The sequence below is a fragment of the Aquarana catesbeiana genome, linkage group LG07 (assembly GCF_042186555.1).
Source record: "Aquarana catesbeiana isolate 2022-GZ linkage group LG07, ASM4218655v1, whole genome shotgun sequence".
Classification (NCBI taxonomy): Eukaryota; Metazoa; Chordata; class Amphibia; order Anura; family Ranidae; genus Aquarana; species Aquarana catesbeiana.
The window spans coordinates 95436298-95457648 of record NC_133330.1 but is presented as its reverse complement, the minus strand read 5'-3'; the positions used below and the strand labels follow the sequence as shown (position 1 = coordinate 95457648).

The 21351-nt window shown below is 41.9% G+C and overlaps 1 protein-coding gene across 1 annotated transcript in view; it reads left to right on the top strand.

Moving 5' to 3' along the window:
- The first annotated feature begins 559 nt into the window (after positions 1–559).
- Positions 560–21351, top strand: part of SFMBT1 (Scm like with four mbt domains 1) — a 233687-nt gene continuing 212895 nt past the window's right edge. The window contains exon 1 of the mRNA XM_073592509.1: positions 560–1373. The gene's annotated coding sequence lies outside the window, so the exon portion shown is untranslated. The remainder of the gene's footprint in view (positions 1374–21351) is intronic.

The following is a 21351-nucleotide window of genomic DNA, read 5'->3' as shown; positions in this document are numbered from 1 at the left end:
ACTGGGTCCAAAGCCTTTCTGGAGGGGTGGGGGTGGTTATATAATGGGAACAGAGGAAAAACAACCTTTATTGACACAAATAACGCTGACTGCCATTAACGCTTTCCTTGCTGCACCTCCGCCAACATTACGACTGGTTCCAAAGCCCTTTTGGGGGGTTAAATAATAGTAATAGAGGAAGAACAAGCTGTATTACCACAAATACCACTGGCTGCCATTAACTCTTTCCACGCTGCACATCTATAGACATTACAACTTGGTAAAAAGCCTTTTTGGGGGATGGGGGGGGGGTTTATGTTAACGGAGGTAGAGAAACCAGCATTCACACAAATACCGCTGTATGCTATTAACCCTTTCCACACTGCACATCCATAAACATGACGACATGTTTGAAAGCCTTTGTGAGGGTCTAAATAAAGTTAATAGGGGAGAAACAACCTTTATTAACACAAATATAGTTGACTGCCATTAACGCTTTCCTTGCTGCACCTCTGCCAACATTACGACTGGGTCCAAAGCCTTTCTGGAGGGGGGGGGGGTTATATTGGTAACAGAGGAAAAAAACGTTTATTGACACAAATAACGCTGACTGCCATTAACGCTTTCCTTGCTGCACCTCCGCCAACATTACGACTGGTTCCAAAGCCCTTGTGGGGGGGTTAAATAATGGTAATAGAGGAAGAACAACCTGTATTACCACAAATACCACCGGCTGCCATTAACTCTTTCCACGCTGCACATCCATAGACGTTGGTGAAAAGCCTTTTGGGGTGGGGGGTTAAGTAACGTCAGCAGAGTTCCAACAACCTGTATTAAGACAAATAACAGCGAGCGGCATGAAATATTTAGCAATGACACGCAGCCTCCTGAATTTGAGGAGAATGGTGTGACCTGCCTCCATGAGGTCGGTTTGTCAGAGGCTGACATTCTCTGGGTGGATTTGGTGGGGATTTTTGGCTAAATATCGCAAGTTGTGTGTACTTCCTGTGATTGAGAGTCGTGCAAAGCACCTTACTAATACATGACAGGCAGGAGAAACACAACTCCAAAGTGCCTATGGCAACATGCTGACTGGGGAAGGTGGAAGAGTTGAAGGAAGAGAGTGTCAAAATAAAGCTCAAAAAAAAAAAAAGAAAGTGGGTGGAGGAAGAACGAAAAATGCCCTAAAAAAAAAATTAAGAGAAGGCAGTGAGCGAGGAAAGAGAAAGAGAGAGAGGGAGCGAGCAAACATGGCGCATGCGCAGTGACAGCCTCTGGGCCATATTGGAATGAGGCAGTGAGCAGCGGTGGGGGGTGAATAGCTGAGAAGCAAAAGGAGAGAGAGAGAGCGGCGTACCGGGCCCTACAAATCCGCCTGGAAAAAGTCCGGACGGGTAAGAAAAAGCTCTGCAACGGGTGTCCTTAGACAGGGGAAAGTCTGAACTACCTGCTGGAGGGGTTTTCTCTCCTTTGCAAGGCTTTCGACGTTTTTCAAGAGCTTCCCAAGTTTGCAACAATGTATTCCTGTAGGAGGATGTTGTGTATATGTGTGTGCATGGGAGGGGGCCAGCTTGCTGCACTTTAGCAGTGCTTGGATATCTCCTCACATTGGTGGTGCGATGTCTGCCTGGCATGGCCATTCTTTATAGACTTTCTACACCTTCACAAATCAAAAACAGCAACAACAACAACAACAAAAAATAATAAAACACCTCACTATGATAAAACACACACACACCGACATCAACAACTTCATGCAAAGTCAGCAGACAAAACCATCATGTGTGAGACTGGGCTCTATAGGAATATGGTTCAGGAGATAAGGACAGTCCCTGACATGGTGCCCACACCTCCCAGGAGCCAAAGTCTGCCCCCCTACCCTCTGTATTATTATTATTATTATTATTGGGGATGGGAAATACATTTATTTATGGGAGGGGGGACAACCTTGGGGGGGGGGGATACTTCATCTCTACACAAGGTTGTCGTCTTTCTGGGATCGGGTCCCCTCTTTAACCCCTCGCCTCCTGGCCTCCAGAGTTTCACTTGCTCTTTGTTACTAATACCCATAGATTCCATTTCTATCATCTGAATCAGGAGAAATATTTGTTGTGTGTTGTGTTTATTATTATTTATTTTTTTTAACCCTTTATTGACAAACTCTAGTCCTAGATCAGAATGAGAAAAATTTGTAAGGTTGCATTCACATGGGCATCAAAATTTAGCTGATCTTATTACACGTGTGTGGTGTGTGTGTGTGTTTTTTTTTTTTTTTTGTCTGCGTAATGATCCGTAAGGCCTGATTCACACCTATGCAGGTTGCAGTTTGCATATTCCAGGTGCATTTTGCGTATTTTGATACACGCTTTTCATCCATTGAAGTCTATAGAACCAAAAAAACAGAAAAAAAGTCCCTGGCCCTTTCCATAAAATGTACAGAGGTGAACTACATCCATAAGAAACCATGTTAAATGGACTGTAGTGTGTTTATGCAAAACCTGAAAACGCGCTAAAAAAATGCATAGGTGTGAACCAGGCCTTAATACTTGCGTGAAAGTGTCCTGCTTTTTTTTTTTTTTTTTTTCTCATTTCCCTTTTTTTTTTTTTTTTTCCCCCTGATACTTACATCTGACGTATATGTCCTCAATGGCAGATTTTTGGATTTCGTGTTACGGATATGAACGCAGTGCACATTTACGCACCTGTGTGAATGTTGTCATTGAAAATAACATAGATCCGTGTGTATATATAAAAAAAACACATGCAAATGCAATTTTCTATTTTTTTTAAATTTTACATCTGTGTGACTGAGGCCTTCTAGCAATGTATATCTATTGGTGGTCAATTTTTATTATCTGATCGATGTGCGATACAATCAAATCCGCAAAGCGATTGAGTAGCCGTAATTTCTCTACCAATCACTTTAAGCCCTGGTTCACACCAGTGCGATTTGTCATGCATTTTGACAGTTCAAAATCGCATGACAAGTCGCACCCCATTGCTGACAATGGAATCGTTCAAATTGCTGCGACTCAAAGGGTCCTGCACTATTTCTGTGCAATTTTATGTGCAGCTTGCATTGACATCTGTGTAAATGAAGTCGCACAGATGTAGGCAAGCCCCACATGAAATTGCACTGATCAGCGGCTTTGAAATCATTCTGAAGTAGCGTAATTTCAAAGCTGCACTGGTGTTAATCGAGCTAAAGTGGAATTCCAGTCTAAACCTAACTAGTCTTAAAAATGTTCCTTCCACCTATGCTGACTAACTTGTGTAAGAAAGATACTTTACCTATTTTCAACCCATTCCAGTCACCTGATTCTCTGTGTCAGCCAGTGGCGGCTGCAGGGGAGAGGAGAGAACATTCAAAATGTTGTTGATGCTTCTTTCTGTCCCCTACAGCCGCTCCTGGCTGACACAGGGGAACCAGATCACGTGACTGGATCAGAGTGGGCTGAAAATAGGTAAGTAATATATATATTTTTTAAATCAATGAGCCAGCATAGGTGTTAGGAGGGGACGTTTTTAAGACTGGTTAGGATTAACCTGGCCACACACGGTTTTTTTTTTTAATTTCTTTTTTTTTTCTCGTTCAGCCAGGGTAGAAAAAAAAGATTCTTCCATCCACATAAGCAAGGTGGATGGAGGAGTTCAAACTGATCAGTGACTGAAGACCATTGGCTGTAGCCGCTGATCAACAAAAGGTTTTCAACATTTTCTTTCCATTGAAGTCGATCAAATGATCGACTTCTGTTGATTGGGGACAGACAAACACTGATGGAAATTCAGCCAGTAAGTGCTTACCCGGCTATATTTCGATCAGCATATGGTCAGCTTTAGAACCCCTTTAGATCTGATCTGATTATATAGAGTCAGTCGTATGCAGTGGAAGATGATCTATTGTTTTGCATCGATTGGCAGCACTGAGATACTTTTGTTCATGATTACGATCATATTTCGATTGCATGGCAGAAACAGATACGATCAAAAACTCACAATCGTAAGTTACGATTGTAGCTTCAATGGGTATTAAACCCAAAACTAAGAATGCATTATATTGCAGCTTACCAATCATTAGATGTGGTGGCTGCATCAGTTTTCTTTCTTTTGGCTTTTTTCCCCTCTGTTTTCCACCTGGTGATCTGGCCATTAACACGCTTCCTGTATTGGAGTGCCCCCAATCTGGATGAAGGAGCACAAGGGGGCACCTTTGGACAGCAGGATTGTCAGCCTGGGAGAGGAGTGTTAGATTTACTACCAGATTTAGATACAGTAACAAATTGAAGCCAAACTTCAGAAAAAAATGTTTTCCTTTTGGGATAAAGCGGCAGCACCCCTGCTAGTGTTAAATGGTTTATCTCATCCCTGTAACTGATACATTTGCAATAGAGCTTGTTCTTTTAAAAAATGTGAATGCAGCTATCGCATCTAAGAATTGGTATGCTGCAATACAATAAATGTTGGCTTTTGGGTTTAATACCACTTAAACAATTGATTGAAATCCACTTCCCCATGTGGCATTATTTCTATTGGAAGAGAGCAGTTGGAAAAGGAATTGATCATTTATCAAAGCGTGTTTGGCCACCATAATGTGTGTGTGGTTATGAAAACCATTACATATATGCAATTTTTTTTAATTTATAGAATTTATTTAAAATGAAAATTATAGTGTTCTTTACCCCCCTTCCACCTAGCCTGTTACATAATTGTACTTTTTTTTTTTTTTTTTTTTTTTTTAGAGCAAGTACTGTGTACTCTTCTAGCTGGAGTTGGGCTTTGATATTTTTTACCCACGTTCATAGAAGGCCTAATTCACGTTGTGGGGGGGGGGGGGGGCCTGTGCAAGGTGATTTGACTGTTTATGCAGCTGGAACCACCAGGCAGCCTAAGTCTATAGGAACACAGTGGCTGCATGTTCACAGCTACTTGTCCTAATTTGACAAGCATGCAGATATAGGTGAGTGGTCCCCAAACACGTTACCTTCTACACAGGTTGACAGTGCTGCTGTCCAAAAGTGTCTCTTGCTCCTCCATCCAAAATGGAGCAACTCTAAGACAGGAAGTGTGTTACTGGTCAGGTGAAAACAAATGAAAAAAGCCTAATAAAAGAAAACTAATGGAGCCACCACATCTAAGGACTGCAGTTTATAACATTGTTGTTTTAGGGTTTAGTACTACTTTAATCCTCCTCTGCTGACTATTATTTTTGCAGTATATGGGTGGAGTTCCTCTTTAAAGCTGATCTTCGTGTTTACGGTCTCTTTAAATAGTTTGTTTGATGTGCTTGCTGGGTGCGCTGTATAAAAAAAAAAAGTGTATTTTTTTTTGTTTTTTTTTTATATTTATACTTGCCTAGATGGCTGCAGCTGTCCCCCGGCATCTCTGCACTGAGAACCGAGCCACCGAACACCGCTGATGGCTTGGTTCTCACAGATCCCTGAGAGGAGAGCTGCTGACTGTCAGTTAGCAGCTCTCCTCTCTGCTCCTCCACGTTCATTGGAGCGCTGAGCTGTGGAGGGGCGGGGAGCGGCCGTAACTGCCATCAGTCGCTGACGTCACTGGCAGCTGGCGGATCCAGACTTGGGAGGTCGGGATGACACGCTGCCTCGAGTGATGGCAGTGACGTCAGCAAAGAGCGGGTTTCATACCGCTCTCCGCTGAAAACAGGTCACAGGAGTGCAAAATGAATTGCACTCCTGTGACCCATAGGAGAAGCCCAGCCTAAAAAGCTTAGGCTGGACTTCTCCTTTAATTGTATGTGACCTCAGCTGGGCCTATGCACAGGTAAAACAGCACATCCAGCAAATGCACTTCATAGTGCAGTAAATTGTTTATTTGGGCCAGCTAAGTCCAAACAAAGTATTTAAAGGGACATTAAACGTGAAGATCAGATTAAAGAAGAACTCCACACAAGATTTTTTGGATTGCAGATTGGGTACAAGATATATATATATATATATATATATATATATATATATATATATATATATATATATATATATATATATATATAATAATTTGTGGATTTAGAAGATCTAAAGTTACCATACACAGTTAGAATTTTGGCCGATTCAAAGAAATTCAGCTGCTGGTACTATTTAGGTATTCTATTAGCCAGCACTAGCTGCTGTCGGAATAAAATAGCCTAGCAGAGGGGAGGCATCTTTCTGTGTTTATGTAGATGGAAGAATCTGTAAGGCTGGCCATATATTATATATTTTCTTGTACAATGTTCCTTTAGATTTACTAAAACATAAGGTCAAACATAAACACTTTTAGTTTGTATGCAGTCAGGCAGGCTATTGCACTACATAGTTAAAGATAAATCTAAAGGAAATTTAATAAGACAACAGTATAATGTATGGCCAGCTTTAGGTTTCTTTCATTCAACCCACAGGCTAAACAAAAGAAATGTATTACTATATGGGGCCAGCTTTAGCCACCACTCAGACCTTAGTGTTATGTAGTATTTCCATACACCTGACTTCAGTGGGAATGCTTGTTTCATGCCAGAAAAACTCTCTCATCCTCTAGAACTTCTCTGCTCTCCTTGTCTAGCCCAGAAAGAAAACACCTGATTCTTGATACATGTGCAAGAACAGTTGCATAAAGCTTTTACATGCCTTAAAAAAACAAAAAACTTCAAAATCACTGGAAATTTGTTCTGGTCACATTCTTCTCAAGGGTGAACGCAGGCTTACCCCATGTACATTTTCAGTCTTTGCTTCCTGTGCAATGCTTGTAGGAAGAAGTCCCTTTTTGGCTTGAATCTGTAATCTTCAGTTTATGCAGGCAGAAGTTCAGGATCGGGGCACTGATCCTGGTAGGTTGTAGCAGTTACGGTCATCATACATTTCCTTGAAAACGTACTCATACCCTTTGAAATTTTTTCCACATTTTATCATGTTACAACCAAAAACGTAAATATATTTCATTGGGATTTTATGAGATAGAACACAAAGTGGCACAGAATTGTGAAGTGGAAGAAAAATGATAAATGGTTTTCAATTTTTTTTTTACAAATATATGAAAAGTGTGGCGTGCATTTGTATTCAGCCCCCTTTACTCTAATACCCCTAATTAAAATCTAGTGGAACCAATTGCCTTCAGAATTCACCTAATTAGTATATAGAGTCCACCTGTGTGTAATTTAATCTCGGTATAAATACAGCTGTTCTGTGAAGCCCTCAGAGGTTTGTTAGAGAACCTTGGTGAACAAACCGCATCATGAAGGCCGAGGAACACACCAGACAGGTCAGGGATTAAGTTCTGGATAAGTTTGAAGCAGGGTTTCACCCGAAAATTGAAAGAGTGTAGCACAACTGCAAACCTACCAAGACATGGCCGTCCACCTAAACTGACAGGCCGGGCAAGAAGCCCATTAATCAGAGAAGCAGCAAAAAGTCCATGGTAACTGGAGTAGCTGCTGAGATCCACAGCTCAGGTGGGAGAATTTGTCCACAGGACAACAATTAGTTGTGCACTGCACAAATCTGGCATTTATGGAAGAGGGGCAAGAAGAAAGCCATTGTTGAAAGAAAACCATAAGAAGTCCTGTTTGCAGTTTGTGAGAAGTCATGTGGGGGACACAGCAAACACGTGTAAGAAGGTGCTCTGGTCAGATTAGACCAAAATTGAACTTTTTGGCCTAAGAGACACTGTGTGGCGGAAAACTAACACTGTACATCACCCTGAACACACCATCCCCACCGTGAAACATGGTGGTGGCAACATCATGGTTTGGGGATGCTTTTCTTTAACAGGGAAGCTGGTCAGAGTTGATGGGAAGATGGATGGAGCCAAATACAGGGTAATCTTAGAAGAAAACCTGTTAGAGTCTGCAAAAGACTTTAGACTGGGGCAGAGATTTATCTTCCAGCAGGACAATGACCCTAAACATACAGCCAGAGCTACAATCGAATGGTTTAGATCAAAGCATATTTATGTGTTAGGATGGCCCAGTCAAAGTCCAGACCTAAATCCAATTAAGAAACTGTGGCAAGACTTTATTTATTTCAGGTACTTATAAGACTTGAAAATTGACAGAGCTTGAGCTATTTTGCAAATAAAGCCCCTTTCACACATGCGGACCGTTCAGATCTGCCTGTCAGTTTTTTCAGGCGGATCTGAACGGGCGCTCCATGCACCTCTATGGAGTGTCGGATGTCAGCGGTGACATGTCCTCTGACATCCGATCCGCTCCGCAAAATCCAGACGTATGCAAACCCTAATTTCCATCCGTCTGGCGGATCGGATGAAAACGGACATCCGATTTCTCCCTCCCCCCCCATAGGGGAGAGCGGAGCTCTGACTGGTCCGTCCCTGCACAGAGTGCAGAGGTGGACTTGTCATCCGCCGGCTCAGCGGGGATCAACTGAGCGTTCCCCGCTGAGCAAGCGGAGGAGTAAAAACGGATCCGCACGTGTGAAAGAGGGCCTAAAGAATGGGCAAAAATTTCACTCTCGATGTGCAAAGCTGGTGGAGACATCCCCAAAAAGACTTGCAGCTGTAATTGCAGCGAAAGGTGGTTCTACAAAGTATTGACTCAGGGGGCTGAATACAAATGTACACCACACTTTTCACATATTTATTTGTAAATAATTGTGAAAACTATTTATCATTTTTCTTCCACTTCACAATTATGTGCCACTTTGTGTTGGTCTATCACATAAAATCCCCAAAAAATACATTTACGTTTTTGGTTGTAACATGACAAAATGTGGAACATTTCAAGGGGTATGATTATTTTTTCAAGGCACTGTACATACAGTATATGGATTTATTATGATTGCTTGATCATTATTTTCATTCATTGTGTATCTAAAATGATTGTTCGATGCAACAATGGATTAATATCCCTTATCAATCTGCTTACTGTCAGCATCAATAATTTGTCAAAAAAAGTGAAAAAAAAATTTAAGTGAAAATTTTTTTTTTAATATCAATTAATTGCTCCATATATCACATGATGGACTTGAGCACAGACAGAATTTCCTGATCGAATTGAATTGATCTTCGTACTAATTCCACAAAAGTAGTTAAAAGCAATTGAAATGGTAGTGAAAAACAACTGCTCGATCAGGTTTTTAAATCAATTGTTTTATCAAACGTTTGGCTTAGTTTTTAAGATGGAAAACAGAAGTATAGCATATCAACATATGGGTCTCCAGTCACCTCCACAGTATGTGGAAAACGTTCCTCCATAAAAAAATAAAACCATCCTTAACATTGACAAAATTTTGTTGTATAATGTAAAGAAAAAAAAATATCATTAGATCCAATGAAATTAACATTTTTTGTGGGTGTCATGCTGGCGCATAGGAAAGTGTAGGGATTATTAAATGGAAGGTACAGAATACTTTCAGTGAGGGCATATTTTGAGTTGTTGCAGTGTTTCCCTAAAAGTGTGTGTGTGTGTGTGTGTGTGTGTGTGTGTCTATCTATCTCTATATCTATCTCTCTCTCTTTTACATTTCAACTGCTTGCACTTCCCTATTATCATTCCATTAAATTTAGAGATTTGTAGATAAACAACCCCAGCAGATATCTGTCACTGGCTGAGTGCAGTTATGCTGTGTATAAACCACTGTGGCGTTATCAGCAATACAGAGAGTGTACAGGTTTAAATTTATTGGTGTACTAATAGACCTGCATTGTGTGTAGGAGCGGTAAAAGTACAACTATTGTGCAGTGCTGCAGAGCAGGAAGTAAAGCTTGCACTTGCAAAAGTGCAAATACTATGCCTGGATAGGATATACTGTACATCAAGCTGTTCATTTACATATTTATGTTGCAAAAAAAGATATATATTATACACACAGGTGCATGTAAAAAAAATAGAATATCAAAAATTTAATTTTATTTCACTAATTAAATTCAAAAGGCGAAAAGCATATATTTTTATATAGATGCGTTACACACAGAATGATATATTTCAAGCGTTACTTTTTTTTTTTTTTTTTAATTTTGATGATTATGGCTTACAGCTAGTAAAAACCCCAAAAATCTGTATCTCAGAAAATTAGATTACATAAGGTCAATAAAAAAATGATTTTTAATGCAGAAATGTTGGCTTAAAGAAAAGTATATCCATGTACAGTATAGTACGCACTATACCAATACTTGGTCGGGGCTCCTTTTGCATGAATTACTGCATCAATGTGGTGTGGCATGGAGGCGATCAGCCTGTGGCACTGCTGAGGAGTTATGGAAGCCCAGGTTGCTTTGATAGAGGCCTTCAGCTTGTCTGCATTGTTCGGACTGGTGTCTCTCATCTTCCTCTTGACAATACCCCACAGATTCTCCATGGGGTTTAGCTCAGGCGAGTTTGCTGGTCAATCAAGCACAGTGATATTATTATTATTATTATTATTATTATTCATGATTTATATAGTGCCAATGGTTTGCGCAGCGCTTTACAATGAAGAGGGGGGACAGCACAATTACAATACAGTTCAATACAGAAGGGACAAGGGGGCCCTGCTCGTTGAGCTTACCTTTTTGTACCACCTCCCTCCTCCCTTTAAAATGTAATAGCTGCAGGGGATGATTGTGGGATAGGTTTCCCTGAATAAATGAGTTTTTAGGGATCTCCTAAAGGTGGACAGGGTAGGGGCTGATCGGACATATTGGGGCAGGGAGTTCCAGAGGATGGGAGAGGCTCTAGTGAAGTCCTGTAGGTGAGCATGGGAGGAGGTAACAAAAGAGCTAGAGAGCAGGAGGTCCTCGGAGGAGAGGAGGGGACGATTTGGCGATATCTGCAGATCAGAGAAGCCTATCCTACCCAACACTTAACAACTTTATTTTCATTTTCTCTTCTGATCTAGACTGTAAGCTCTAAAGAGCAGGGCCCCCTGATCCCTCCTGTATTTAATTGTATTGTAACTGTACTGTTTGCCCCTATGTTGTAAATGCGCAAATTGTTGACGCTATATAAACCCTGTATAATCATAAAAATGAGGTTGGTGATGTAGCTGGGACGATGTTGTGGATGGCCTTGTATGTTGTGGTTAGTATTTTGAATTTTATACAATGAAGTAGTGGAAGCCAGTGAAGGGATTGGCAAAGAGGGGCAGCAGTCACGGATTGGTTAGTGAGGTGTATGAGTCTATCAGCAGCATTCATGATAGACTGACGGGGGGTAGCCTGTGTAAGGGTAGGCCATTAAGGAGAGAGCGATTAAACAAGGTATTGGTACTTTTGGCAATGTGGGCAGGTGCCAAGTCCTTCTGGAAAATGAAATCAGCATCTCCATAAAGCTGGCCAGCAGAGGGAAGCACAAAGTGCTCTAGAATTTCCTGGTAGAGGGCTGCGCTGATTTTGGACTTTATAAAACCCCACCAACACCAGCAGATGACATGGCTCCCCAAATCATCACAGACTGTGAAAACTTCACACTGCACCTCATGCAACTTGGATTTTGTGTAACATTTTCCACAGTCAGTGATGATTTGGGGAGCCATGCCATCTGCTGGTGTTGGTCCACTGGGTTGTATAAAGTCAAAAGTCAGCTTTTTGATATTACTGAAATTAACTTTTTGATAATATTAAAATTTTTGGAGATGCTCGTGTGTGTAATATATATGTGTGTGTGTGTGTGTGTGTGTGTATATGTTTATGTGTGATATATAAGAAATATATATTATATATTACACCTTTTAGGCATTGTTCACACTATGAACCACGTGAATCACACAGGAAATGCAATGCATTCCTGTCTCAATTCACATACATTCAGTGCATGTGAATGGCTCATATGGCACTGCATTGCACCAGAGACATGCATGCAACAATTTTGGAACCGCAGTGCAACTGGATTGCATGGTTGTTTTCAGCAACTGCACTGCGTTTGTGACAGCCGTTTGGGGTTCCGTTAAGATTACACTGACACCCGCTATGGATTGCAAGGACAGTGAGATATGAATGCAGTGCGGGAGAAGCGCATGGATCGCAGTGTTTCCTGTAGCACATTAGTGTGAACCTAGCATTATTGTAGTGTTAATTTTATATGTTGCCCCAAAAACTATATCTAAAGGACAACCTTTAGGGCTGGTTCACACCATGAATCACATAGGAACATGATTCACATTCCATCCAGGTGCAGTGCGATTTCACCCAATAATTTGTGCTGAAATCGCACTGCACCGCAGCCAAAAGTAGTGTGTGCACTACTTTATAAAACGCAGGTTAACCACTTCAATACAGGGCATTTTCACCCCCTTCCTGCCCAGACCAATTTTCATCTTTCAGCACTGTTACATTTTGAATGACAATTGCACGGTCATGCAACATTGTACCCATATAACATTTTTATAATTTTTTTTTTTCCCCCACAAGCTTTCTTTTGGTGGTATTTGATCACCTCTGCGGTTTTTATTTTTTGCACTATAAACAAAAAAAAGAGCGACAATTTTGAAAACACAATTTTTTACTTTTTGCTATAATAAATATCCCATTAAGAAAAACAAAAACAAATTTTTTTCTCAGTTTAGGCCGATTACGTATTCTTCAACATATTTTTGGCAAAAAAAAAAACGCATTAAGCGTATATTGATTGGTTTACGCAAAAGTTATAGCATCTACAAAATAGGGGATCAATTTATGGTATTTTTATTGTTGTGTTTTTGGGTTTTTTTTGTTTTTTTTTACTAGTAATGGCGGCGATCTGCGATTTTTTTTTTTTTTTTTTTTTTTTTTGGTGCCTGTGATATTGCGGCGGACACTTTTGACACTATTTTGGGACCATTCACATTTATACAGTGATCAGAGCTATAAAAATGCACTGATTACTGTGTAAATCTGACTGGCAGGGAAGGGGTTAACACTAGGGGGCGAGGCAGGGGTTAAATACCTAGGGAGTGATTCTAACTGTAGGGGGAAAAGACTCACAAGGGGAGGAGACCAATTGGTGTTCCTCTGTACTGGGAACACACCATCAGTCTCCTCTCCTCTGACAGGACGTGGATCTGTGTGTTTACACACACAGATCCACGGTCCTGCTGTGTTCATGGGCAATCGCGGCTGCCAGGCAAGCGCATCAGGTGCCCAGTGACGCGGCGGGCGCGCACCCCTAGAGGCTGAGAAAGTAAAAGACGTCATATGACGGCGGCCCGCAGGGACAAAAGGTTCCTGCCGCTGTCATATCACTATGTGCAGTAGTGAAGTGGTTAATCAGATCACATGTTCTACTATACCATGCAGTCCAGTGTAGGCAAATGCACTGTCCTGAGTTTGGTGTGTCATTAACTTAACATTGACGCCCACTGCAGATTGCAAATGCATTGTCTTTTGATCGCGTTTTGGGAAATGCACGTGGAACATGGGTTTCCCGCAACGCATTCTGTTGTGAACTGGTTCTTAGTATATTCGTCCTTTAAATAATCCCCTCTGAGGAGGATAACCTGCCTGGTAAAATGCTTACCCTCCTTCCCATTCCAGAAATCTTTACTGTGTGGGCCGGCTTGGCACTGCACAACTTTTGCAAAGAAAATGCCCCACTGGCTACTCTTCTTACATGGCCCTATTCTGCCCTTTTCAGTGAGCCTTACTTATGGTTGTTCCTGGTTATCCAGATGAGTACAGCTCACTCAGGAACGTAATCAGTGTGCAGTAATAAGAGGACCTGGCAAAGATTTTTTTTGTTACAAAGGCTGTGCGGGACTGAACAGGACCACTCGGTGAACATCAGAGGAATGGGAAGGAGGGTAAGCGTTTTATTAGCCAGGCTTTACACAAAAACAGGATTTTTAAAAACATTGGTACACATTTATGATGATTTACATACAGCTAATTTGTTTTACATGTTGATTTAATCAAAATTAAATATACTTTACCTTTATGGCTACCTCTTTAAAATGTATATCAAAAGGTTAAACTTCAACTTTTTAATTGGGAAAATATAGTATATTCTCAGTAAGCACATTTATTGAGTTTATAAAGTATTTGCCTTAAAGTTATTTATTTATTTGCCTAAAGTTATTTCTGGAAAGTTAATTCCACAATTTACTCCTATTGAGGTAACGCAGCAGCTGCAGAACATGTGGCACTCTTTTGCTGCATCTTTTTGTCATGTATTGGTAGTAATCTTCTCCCAGGACCAGCATTCACTCTTTTACACTGTACTATACTTGTTGAAGCTTTCATTTTGTGTTCCATTTATTCTTTGTATGCAACATTCCTAATTTAACATTATTGTATCTGATGTTTTAGGATTGCTACCTTATAATTTTATTGCCTATGACACACTGAGTGCCAATTCAGGATTATTTCTGATTTAATAGGTGGTATTATTTTAGACAATTTTTGGCACGGTGCTTTTGTGGATTTGTTAGGGGAAACATTGTGTAAAATTTAGGTCATTCAATTAATGTGAATATGTTAAAGCTAAACACCAGGCAATTGGGTAACTGCACAAATGAAATACTGTACATACAACAATCAGCCATAAAATTTTGACAACCACCATAACCCATTGAGACATGGACTCCACTAGACCTCTGAATGTATGCTGTGGTATCTGGCACCAAGCTGTCAGTAGTAGATTCTTAAAAGGGAGCTCCCCCGGTTTATCTGTTTTAATAAAGTCAGCAGCTACAAAATCGGTAGCTGCTGACTTTTAATAAACACTCACCTGACCCAGGATCCAGCCATGTGCTTACCCGAGCTGTCCCTTCCCACAAGCTTCTCTCCTCGGCGTCGGCATTTCAACTGTGGGCACCCGACTGTGACAGCTTGTGGCTTCACAGCTGGGTGCCCACTGCACATGCAGAAGTCACACTGCGCATTGTGAATGCTCCTGCAGTCTTCTGGGATAGGTCACATGTCCCAGAAGACTGCAGGGAGGGAGGGGGAAAGGAGAACTTCTGGTTGGGTCGCCTAGGTGATCCGAGCAAAAGTGGGAGCAGGTACCTGTCAAAACCAGGTACCCTCCTGCAAAAAAAAGTGCTATTTGTTGAAGAGGATGAGGGATGGAGGCATTAACATCCCACAGATGCTTGATTGGACAGAGATCTAGAGAACTTGGGGGCCCCAAACCCATTGTTTTCCTTAACCAGTTAGAGACCGCCCACCGCATAAGTATACTGCGGCAGGGCAGCTCTCTTGCGTGAAACATGTACGTTGTTTCATGCAATAGATAGCGTGAGTGTGGGTCCCGTGGACCTGATGTCCGCCGGCCACCCACGATCACTTTACAGAGAGGCAGATCCCCGTTCTGACAGGGGACAACACTTAGATCGTCTGTTCCTAGTAATCGGGAACAGCAATCTCTGTGTTATCCAAGTGAGCCCATCCCCCACACAGAACGCACACTGAGGGAACACAATTAACCCTTTGATCGCTCCTAGTGTTAACCCCTTCCCTGCCAGTGTCATTTATATAGTGATCAGTGCATTTTTTATTTAGTTTTTTTTTAGCACTGTCACAGGTCCCCAAAAAGCGTCACTTGGGGTCAGATTTGTCTGCCGCAATGTCGCAGTCCCGCTAAAAATCACACATTGCCGCCATTACTAGTAAAAACAATTAAAAAAATTAAAAGTCCATAAATCTATCCCCTATTTTCTAGACACTATAACTTGTGCACAAACCAATCAATATACGCTTATTGCGATATTTTTTGAAAAAAATTAAAAAGTAGTAGAATACATATTGGCCTAAACTGATGAATACATTTTTTTTTTTTTTTTTTTGGAATATGTAATATAGCAGAAAGTAAAAAATTATTATTTTTTTTTTCAAAATTGACGGTTTTTTGTTTATAGTTCAAAAAATAAAAACCGCAGAGGTGATCAAATACCACCAAAGGAAAGCTCTATTTGTGGGGGGGGGGGAAAGGATTTTATTCAAGTACAGCATTTCACGCCTGGGCAATTGTCAGTTAAACTAACGCAGTGCCGTATCGCAAAAAATGGCCTGGTCATTATTGGGGGTAAATCCTTCCGAGGCTAAAGTGGTTGAAGGGGGAAAAGAAAATTTGGCAAATAAAAAAATATTGTGTATACAATTGTGACTCATAGTCATTGTAATTGAATGTTATTAAAAATTACCTTTTCCTTTTCAGTCTGGAGTTCTGTAACTTTCTGTAAAATGCAATGTAATATAGCTACCTGGAGGTCTTCTGTACACAGATGTACAGAATGCCCCCTGAAAATGTTATTTCCTGCTTGTGTGATTGGCTCACTGATTTTCCCAGAAATCTGCACACAGATACAAGTCATATTCTTGGCATCCGCTGGAACAAAAATTGCATTTTTGGTGAGATATTCCTAAAGGGAAATTGTATCCAAAGAAATGCAGACCCTGCCACTTTCCTCATTAGAGCCCCGCAGGTGCAGCAGCTGATTGCTAATTAAAAACACTCCCATACAGGTCCTGCAATGTACACAGATCGCCCAGAGGGGAATGGTTTTTTTTTTTTTTTTTTTTTTTATTGTGAAAGATATAACAATTGGTACAAAAACCATGCTGCTCAACATGAGCATATGCAAAAATAAGGTTTTTCACATATAAATACAGTTCCATTCATGCCCAGTGTAACTTATATATGTGTGTATGTCAATACTAAAGTACTCCCATAGGCATAAACAGCTAGTGTATTAGATATTACTCTCAGTTATTAGTAATGGTAAGAGTAGAGGAGCACCATATATCCCATACTTTATTGTATTTATGCAGACATCCTCTGTGTTCAAATATGGGTTTTTCATAGGGTAATACCCGATTTACCAATTGGATCCACTTAAGCTCCATAGCCTTCCTAGCTAAGAACATTTTTTCTCTTAGCATAGTCCTGGTGTATTTTAAGTCAATGTTCCTCATCAAAAATACCCAGCAAACACACCTTCGGGGTACAGTTAATTTTTTAACCACAGAAATGCCACCATACATACATATACGTCCTGGTATTAAGGTGGTTATACCAGGTTGAGGCTACAACCATGATCCCAGTATCATTTTTTACATCTGGCAATTCTCTTTTAGGTAAAGGTAATCCTAGCAGCTAAACAGCCTCTGGTTTATTTTAACAGGTGACAGAAGGGGTTCCCATAATAATTCTAGGGCCAAACCTGCTGTGTAACTCTAAACTGGTAACCTACAGTATAAAGGCCTTTAAAACGTTGCCTATGGACAATTTTTAATGTACTGTAGTTTTGTCTCTGTTCCACTATCATGCATAATTTTAAAATGTGACATGTTTGGTATCTATTAACTCGGCATAACATCATTCTTTTATATTTTACCAAAAAATTTAGCATTCTATTGTGTTTGTGTTCACTAAAATTCATTAACGTGTGTATTTTTTTTTATTTTTGAAAAAAATTGTTTGTGTTTTGAAAAGGAAAAAATTGCAATATCCAACATTTTATTCTATAGGCCTCTGATTTAAAAAAAAATATATAATGTTTGGGGTTCTAAGTAATTTTCTAACAAAAAAAAATGCACATTTTTACAGCTGTGACAGAAATGTCAGAATTTGTCCAATAAGCAAGTTGTTAAACCATTCTAGAACTCATTTCTCTGTGGTCCAGTTCTGATGCTCACAAGCCCATAGGTGCTTTTGACTGTGGACACGGTTCAGCATGGGTGCCCTGACCGGTCTGCCACTAGGCAGCCCCATACACAACAAATTGCAATGCACTGTGTATTTCGACACTTTTTTTTTTTTTTTTTTTAATCGGAACCAGCATTAAAGCAGAACTCTGGGATTTTAAAAAAATTCCCCAATAGTACACCACCCACACAAAACACTAAAGAAAAGGGACCACCAGTGCGGGACCACCAGTGCCGAATGTCAGGAACCACCAGTGCCACTTGTCAGGGACCACCATGTCGGGGACCACCAGTGCCACTTGTCAGGGACCACCATGTCGGGGACCACCAGTGCCGCTTGTCAGGGGCCACAATAGTGACATTTGTCAGGGACCACCATGTCAGGGACCACAGTGCAGAGCGGAATTATTAATAATTACTTGTATATACACAGCGGGGATCTCTGCGGTGTCCGGTATTGTTTTATGAGAACGCTGAGTGCTGATGCCATTATGATTGACAGCGCACTGTTCCTATAACGGCGGGGGGGCGGGACATCAGCATTGGTGTTCTCGTATACTATACCTGACACAGCAGGACATCCCTGCTGTGTCGTACAAGTAATTACTGATAATAATCCCCCGCTCTGCAAGGAGATGGCGGGCGGCGGTGCGGTGGGGGTGGGGGTGGAGGTGGAGTGGGGGCGGTGACCGTCAAGGAGCAGAGGAGGAGGACACCTCCTCCATGGGTGGCACAGACCCGGGGGGCTGTGAGACCCCTTCGGCCCACAACATGTCTGCTTCCTCCTGCTTGGCTTTCTGAGGACTACAAGGGGACGTGTCAGACCGCTGGCTGAGCTGAGGAGAGGACTAGCAGCCGGGATGTGAGCAGGCAATAACGGTTTTTCAGCAAGTTTAGCAGCCTATTACAGAGGAACTACAGACCTCAGAGGAACATGGATGGCAAAGTGGGTGAAGGTAGAAGATCAGCAACAAGGACATGGGGGACAAAAAATTTGTCGAGTTCTGCTTTAACTTTTTTTATCAATTTGAGCTACAGTAGTTCTGTCGATTTGAGCTACACGGGCCAGTCTTCAGTCACCATGCACATCGATGAGCCTTGGACACCCATGAATGACCCTCTCACAGTTTCACTAGTTTTCCTTCCTTAGACCAGTTTGGTAGGTCCTGACCATTGCAGACTAGGGACATTCCACAAGTGTTGCAGTTTTGAGTTTCTCAGACCCAATCATCTAGCCTTTACAATTTGGCCCTTGTCAGAGTTGCTTAAATCCTTACGCTTGCCTATTTTTCTGCTTTAAACATATCAACTTCATGGACAACATGTTCACTTGCTGCCTATTATATGCCACCCACTGTCAGGTGCCATTGTAACAAAATAATGGTTTTCACTTTACTTGTCAGTGGTTATAATGTTATGGCTGATTGGTGTACAACATCAAATCCAAAAAAAGTTGGGACACTGTGTAAAATCTACATGAAAACAGAATGCAATGATTTGCAAATCTCATAAACCCATATTTTATTCACAATAGAAAATAATAAACGTCAAATGTTTAAACTAAGAAGATGTTTTTTAACCACTTGCTGACCAGCCGCCGTCATTATACTGTGGCAGGTCGGCGCGATCCCACGAACCGTCGTAGCTTTACTTCGGACCCTTTAAGCGGGATATCTGGTGCACGTGTGCGCCCGCTGCACATTGATGCTCGTGTCCAGCAGTCGCGATGACCGCCACCTACGAGCGATCGCGGGCACGAAAGGCAGAACAGGGATGTGTGTAAACGCGCATCCCAGTTCTGTGAGGAGAGGGGAGAGAGATTGTGAGCTCCTACGAGCTAGGAACCACGATCTGTCCTCTCCTATAGTAAGTCCCATCCCCCACAGTTAGAACACATAGGGAACACAATTAACCCCTTGATCGCCCCCTAGTGCTAACCCCTTCCCTGCCAGTGACATTTATACAGTAATCAGTGCATTTTTATAGCACTGATCGCTGTATAATTGTCAGTTGCCCCAAAAATGTGTCCGCCATAATGTGGCAGTCCCGAAAAAAATCGCAGATCGCGCCATTACTAGTAAAAAAAAAAAAAAATAATAATAATAATGGCATAAATCTATCCCCTATTTTGTATATGCTATAACTTTTGCGCAAACCAATCAATATACGCTTTTTGCGTTATTTTTGGTAATAGAAAAAAAAAAAAAAATGTAAAAGAATACATATTGGGGGGGCGTGGTTTGCCTTCAGAGAAGATGGCTGCCTAATCCTCGAGCTCCGTCGGACCATAGCCCATACTAAACTCACCACAGGGGAATACAACTGACACACAGTCTCCCATCATGGGGACTTCCTCCCGTGGACCCTCAGCAACTAGATCCCGCTCACCGAGGGAATTCAGCAGCCGTATCATCCAGAACATACCGGAGATTTTCAGGACCCAGAGAACCAACATGGCGGCTCCCGCACCCACACCATCCACCACCCGCAGCCCTGAGGGGATAACACTGACTCCTACAGAACAACCGTCAACCCCTGCCGACAACAACCCAGCCTTAAATCAGCAACCAAGCCTGAACGATTTAAGAGCAGTAGCAGCAGACATAAAGGACACGTTGTTTGCGACCATAACAGACCTCCGTCACGAAATACAGGCCATAGCGGGAAGAGTGCAGCGCATAGAAAGCACAACGGCTCAACATAATACCGCTATACGGAAAGTACATCATTATGAGGTGGACACACACACCTTGCAATTACGAGATCTTCAGCGACACGTCGAAGATCTCGACAATAGAGGGAGAAGACATAATCTGAGGGTGAGAGGCCTCCCCGAATCTGTAGAAAACGACCAGATCCTCCCTGCTGTGTCAGACCTGTTCAACCACCTCTTGGATCAACCGCGCCACACACCTATTGCCATGGAACGCATACACAGGGCCCTCAGGCCTCGTGGCAGAGACTCTGAACCGCCAAGAGATATTGTTTGCCACATAAACGATTTTGCCCTCAAGGAAGATATTCTGAAGAAAGCCCGTGACAAGCAACAACTATAACCTTCAAAGGCCGCCCAATACACATTTATCAGGATCTTTCGGCAATCACACTCCGCCATCGTAAAGACCTGCGACCCCTACTGGATGTCCTCAGGAACAAGGGAATTAGATACCGCTGGAAGTTCCCATGCGGCCTGCAAGCCACACACCAGGGCAACTCTGCCCTATTGAGAGTCCCTGAAGATCTGGAGACTTTCTGCCAAACCTTAGACATACCCTATGTCGATGTGCCAAATTGGTATGCGGACTTTACCTTCTCTAATCCGGAAAGCTCTCTCAGAGAGGAACCGATGGAGGCTCAAAATTCGAGCTTCAGGAGGCAAAGATCACAGAGCCGGCTCCGATGCTACATCACAACGGCAACCGGTAAGCCCGATGGCTGCTCCCCTACCTCGCAGAGCTCGTCGTGACTACTGAATTGTACCACATCAACGACCTCCTCACTCAATACTGGATCCCTTGCAATACCTTTTTTCTTTGCCTTTACTTTTACTTTTAATTACTTCCACACTGTTCACTCTACTCGGCTCCTACTCCTTCTCCCCCTACACATCACCTCACCAATGCGATCAGAGGAGAGACACTACAATGACTCTGCCCCTTCCAGCTCCTCCACGAGACTGTGAACTCCAGTGTAGCCCCCCTTCCACACTCCGCACATTGCAGAGGACACAGCACTCCCCACTCCGTCACACTGGAGGACATAGCCGAATATGAAGAACACGCAAAAGTCACAGCACTCACCACAATTCTTTCTGACTCGACCCGC